This window comes from Tyto alba, unplaced genomic scaffold (genome assembly GCF_018691265.1).
Source record: "Tyto alba isolate M040663 unplaced genomic scaffold, T.alba_DEE_v4.0 Super-Scaffold_5, whole genome shotgun sequence".
In the NCBI taxonomy this organism is placed as follows: Eukaryota; Metazoa; Chordata; class Aves; order Strigiformes; family Tytonidae; genus Tyto; species Tyto alba.
Window position 1 is genome coordinate 10394803 of NW_024881326.1, and position 5909 is coordinate 10400711.

At 36.9% G+C, this 5909-nt stretch overlaps 1 long non-coding RNA gene across 1 annotated transcript; it reads left to right on the forward strand.

Moving 5' to 3' along the window:
• Nucleotides 1-1518: 1518 nt before the first annotated feature.
• LOC116960570 lies at nucleotides 1519-2644 on the forward strand. The gene is made up of 3 exons (XR_004406455.1): nucleotides 1519-1618; nucleotides 1853-1994; nucleotides 2569-2644. It is a non-coding gene; the product is annotated as an uncharacterized LOC116960570 (long non-coding RNA).
• Nucleotides 2645-5909: the final 3265 nt, after the last annotated feature.

Sequence of the window (5909 nt, forward strand, 5' to 3'; positions counted from 1 at the left end):
ATTCATGTGTTTATAATTCAATGTTCACATATCTCAACATAGTTTTAAGGAAGGTATAAGCAGTAAGAGTATTAGTGATGAATATTCAGATGTAGGTAAAAGAATTGCTCTGTAGTTATAGACAGACTTACCTGCAATTGTTTACAGAACAAGTCAGTGTTAAGATTTTTTGTGTGCTTGTACAGTTTTATGTATAAGTCTCTGAAGTCCATGAAAAACATACTGGCTCCAACAAGATTTAGATGAGGTACGTAAAGCCAGAACATGGCATCTTGTGCTCACAAATGTCAATGATAGTTCCTTCGTGACTGAATTCTCTGAGCCCAATGACATCTAGTAGTAATTTCAAATGACACAAACTATGTTAATCTGGAGACTACTGCAGGGGTTAGAAACAGTCGTATTTCTGAAACTCAGTCTCTGCAGTGAGAAAATTACAGGAATTTACCTTGATACCATTCAGTAGGAATTCACTTCACAACTGGCAGTGAAGTCAGCATGTTTACATGTGTAATCTTATCAAGGAAGATATGAACTTCACCCGCTTGAGTTGGATTAAACCAGGCAGGGGCCGTAGCTACTAGAAAGGACTCAAAAACTTTCACTGTGATCGTATGGAGTCATTTGGCAGTTAGTCTCAAGACATCATCCAGAAGCTGCGTAACATTTAGTTCAGAAGTTGGTGCAAGAAAAAGGGGCCTGACTGAACTTATTTTCTTGATTTAGTTCAGGGCATTATATTATTGCTTTTGGATAAAAATATTGTCATCATTCCACTTTTGTACTGAGATTTGAAGCATTCAGGCACAGGTACTCTTAGTTAAAGTGAATTACTTTAATAATAAATCATGGCACACAGTTTTGAGAGACAGATTATGAGATGTAAGTGGCTTAACTTTGCTCTTTTCCAGTTTCAGAAATATGAACAAGGATCCTGGTTAGCTGGAAATGTAACTTTTTTCCCCCAGATGGAACTAAGTTTTATATCTGCCGAATGCAAGTCAAGCCCAGGTGCCCCAAATAATTTATCTTTGCACTGGTTCTTAACTCTCCAAAGATTTCAGCAGAAAAGATGAACCACTAAAAAGAAATCAAAAAAGAAGTTTGAGATAGCATCAAATATGGCAGCAGCATTTATATTTGAAACTGATCTGATAAGAAGAAAAAAGAGAAACACCTGTAGCAGCAGAATTAAGGCTCTGAGGAGTTAAGAAAATTAGAGCAGAAAGAAGATGGCAGTATTGAAGCTGAAGCCAAAGCTAAGAGAAAATATCTAATCTGCAACACAGTCTGCTTTTTAGAATTTATAAAATATTTAATACCTTGATAGGATAAGGTGTTAATGTAACATAAAACAGTACTGTTTTCCATTGTGTCCTTGAATTGATTTTTTTTTTTTTAAATAGCATCCTTCATCTTCCATCTGACCTTAATAAGGAAACAAATGAACCAAGAAACATGAACTATTTCAGAAACAAGAGTCCTTCTTCTGCTTGACTGACAACATAGGCAAGACAGGATAATGATCAATTCATGTTTAATATTTCTGAAAGATTTACTATGCAGCAAGAGCAATGCAAAGAAGCAGGAGTGGGAGGCAGAAAGGAAAGGAGAAAAGGTATGTAGTCAGAATATGTAAAAGTGATGGACAAACTGAATATATACTCAACTTTAATTTTGTATCTTCCATTCAAATCAAGGAAAGCATGCATGGACTAACACTGCCTCCTTGCCAAAACATGGATTTCAAGATTTTAGAAGACTGACTTTGGGAAGTCACAACCATAATCTAGAAGTCTCTGAAGATACTTCTCTTTTACATCTTCTGTTATTATTTATAATTTCTTTGTAGCTTGTTGAGGAATCAAATATTTGAGAGAAACATTATCTGGAGAACTCATTGCATCCACCTGTAAGAGAAGTTTTGTTCTCAAGACTCTATTCCTTCATGAGCTCTAGTGACTTCATCTGGGAAGTAAAGATGTTGTGAAATGGTAAGCATTTTAGTCAAAAGCTGATTGTAGATGTAATAGTGGGTATTGAATAAATAAATAACAACAAAAGATTAAAGGATGCTTTTGAATCTATAAGATCAAGGACTGTCATGAAGCCAAGGACAGAAGGGGCTGTGTACTGGAACTAGTGTAAAGACTAAGTTCAAGTATGCTGAACTAGATAGATTGTTTTCAGGGACAGAACCAATGCCTCTAGATGTAAACATAGGAACTGGTATGATCTCAAAAAATAAAATGTAAAAAATTGCCTCTTCCCACTGGACAGGTCATAGAATGGTTTGGGTTGGAAGGGACCTTTAAAAGATCATATAGTCCAACCCCTCTGCCATGGGCAGATTCACTAGATCAGGTTGCTTAAACCCCCATCCAACCTGACCTCGAACACTTCCAATGATGGGGCATGCACAACATCTCTAGGCAATCTATTCCCGTGTCTCATCACCCTCACTATAAAAATATCCTGATGTTCAATCTAAATCTACCCTCCTTCAGTTCAAAACAGTTGCCTCTCTTCATGTCACTTCAGGCCTTGTTAAAAAGTCTCTCTCTGCAGGTTTGGAAGAAAGTGCATACTGCAAAATAAATGAGGAGGCAAGAGAGAGGTAAAGAATATACAGAAGACATAAGAGGGACAAAGATATGCAGGGAGAAAAGAGGTTTGTATTTAAAGCTGGTTGTTTGATAATAATACAAGGACCTTGTATACAAAGAAATGGGTAGGTCATATTTATATGACCTACATAAGAAGACTTTTATCACATCATTACAAATGGGTGCCTATCACTGACAAACAGAAATACATCAACTCTTTCTCTTCGACAAGCAGGATGCTCAAACCACACAACTACCTCTGACAAGAACTTACTACCTTACCCTGTCCTCCTGACAGAGATAGAGATTGCTTCAACAGTAATACAGACAGAAACATAACTGCTTGCATATGTTCTCAAAGTATATCTGCAAAACATCTTTATCTGTGTACAGTGTATTTAATAGGGTGGTTCCAGCAGATGATGCAGCCTGAGGCCAGATGTGAGGCAAGGTTTTCAGAGAAGAGGTAATATACTTTCTTAGAACCAAGGATGCAGCTGGAAAAAATGGGCTACTTTTGGGGCACACTTTTAGAGGCACAAAACTTTTTTGGGGGTATTAGAATGTGGATTTGAATAGCAGTTATTTGGACCAGTAAAGATGTTTCCTATGCCTACAAACTTTGCATTGCATTTTTTTTTTTTTTAAGAACAGAATAAAAAGCTTCGTCTTTCCCTTTTATATACTGGATATGATTCTGTTGTAGCCCTATATCACAGCATACATACTTATTTCAAGTTGTTTTTTACAAGTCATACAAAGCTGGTTATGTGCAGGGGATTATCTAGTGTCTGCAGCAGCATTCCATACCAACTGTTTCCATAATTCCTTTTATTACCAAATAAATTGTACTCACTAAACTGTAATCCAGACCCTCAACTTACAACTGGGTCTAGGAAGGAATGAGGGGCACACATGCGGAAGCAGCACAGAATGTAATGGTGCTTGTTTGCCATTTGATGAGAAGACACTTCAGTCCAATTTGTTTAAGCTCTGTTGTATTTTGCCCACTAGAAAATCAGAGAAGTCAGAAAAGGTAACACGCTATGAAATGGGTGAAACTTGAAGCTCTTATCACTATTTCAGATTTGTTTTTTTCCAAGCCCTTTAAAACAAGTAAAATAAGATGAAATTCTAAGCATAGCACTACCTCATCTGTAGGCATGGAGTTTCAATAGGAAATGTCCTGGTACAGAGGTATCAGAAGTGTGATGGAAAACTGTATCACTTCATTGTTATTGGACGGGAGAAAAATAGATATCCATTAAAAATGTAACATAAAGCACTGAAGAAAAATATTACCAGAGAAATATCAGTCATTAAGATAAGTTTTTCCTTGGTAATTCTTTTTTAAATATAAATTTTTTAGGGATTGTGGTATACAAGAAAAATGAGTTAGCCCCATAATCCAGCACAGGATTCCTCATCAATAAGTATAGACAGAAGCCAGCTAGGAACTGGAAACATCAGTGAAAACATCACAAAGGGTAACAGAAAAGCTCCAGCTGACTTCATGAGCCTGTGGATCAGGCAAAGGGGTCAGCAGAGGTTGGATAGTGGTGGTACATTGAGGTGGGACATGCTTATACCTTGGTACTCCTGTGAGAAATTATTTTCTACAATAGTTCTTGGAGAAATTGTATTGAAAATATAAAGTTATTTAGCTGCATATTTAAAATTTTCTTTCATGGTTGAATCTTTCTGAAAATTTCAAATATATTTTGTTTTCATCAAAAACTCTATTTCATCACAAGGAAATCCTCTCCTATGCCCCTCTCTTCTCCCAACATTATGGCAACAAAGATCAATGAAAATAGATGATTCTAATCCTTCTAGACATTTGATTCTCTCCACACACATTACCATGTTTTAATACAAATACTGTTCTCCTGATGTGATTTTAAAAAAGCAATATCCCAATTCTATCATATATGCTAGAGTCTTCCTTTTTAACGGTATTAACTATTGCTCAAGTCAGTGTAAAGAACAGATAATATATGTTTTGTTTGTTTGACAACTATTTATTTCACAAGCAAGAAGTGTTTAAATCAAATCTCATTTTAAAAAGCTTGATTAGTAGTGCATTATGTGACTGTTTTGCAAATTATAATTTGTATCCACTAAAAGAAAAAAGGAGAACAAGTTTGGGCTTTCTTTTAGGCATGCCAGATCAGGCAAAAGATTTTCCTACTCTGAAGAGATTTGTTGTAGATGCCAGAAGTAGGAAAAATGTGTATTTGAAAAAAGTCAATTAAAATTTGAATGTAACTTATCACTTGTGAAATCCAGAGTGCTCTCTGTTCTCCCTTGAAGAACCATTCTACCTGATCCTCACTCAGCTTCCAATGAACAAAGCAACAATTCACTTTCTCTGGGGCAGGATCTGGTGAGTTCTGGAGTATAAATACTAAAGATCACCAGCTACATTCATGGGACCAGCAAGCTTCTCTAGGTGTGACAACCAAGACACCCTGTGATTGCAGACTATAATCTGGGATAAAAGTTTTTCTTAGAATGTGGCTTTGCCACTAGGCTTCCAAAATTCAGCTCAGTTGGTACTAAAAATAATCCTGCAGTATAGTTTTCAGATTTTAGACCCTGAAGACAAACAAGTAAAAGGTCACAGGCAAAGATTTAAAAAGTCAGGCATCCCAGATTTGAGCTTGGTCAGAAGCAACATAACAGAGTAAGTTTTTTTCCCCTGGTAATTGTATCATCCTCTTCCAATAGAAAAGTTTGAGTTTTCAGGCCAGTCAACCTAGCCCTCACCCCAAGTACCTGCCTCTTACATAGGGGATGAAGCAACAGCTGAAGCTCAAGTGACTCCGTTCACGACTGCTCCCCAAGCCCACTGACAGTCTCTCCACTTAAGGTATGCAGCTCTGACCTTTCCATGCACTTCAGGGAAGGTAATCACCTCTACTGTCTCCCAAAATGTTTCGACATGTAACAGGGCATGTTTTGTGTCTTCTGCCAAGATATCTATCTGCTGAAGGGTGTAAACCAGCAGTTTGTTTCAAGTTTTTTGAATAAGCCAGTTTCTGCTTTCCACTGGACCAAGTAAATTATGCCATTACATGGTGGTTTGTTATTTTTTATGGGCATCATTGACCAGAGAAGCCTTTCATACTCACTCTCCAGTAATGTCAGTATCACATACCTACTGCTATTCTGTTACGGCAACCTTAATTCATAAAATAATGAATTTGATATGTGTATGTGTGGGATGAAGGTTGAAGGATGAGATCAGCTCCAGTTCTGTCATTTTGTCTCTCCTCTGGTATTATCCATATCTTTTCCCCC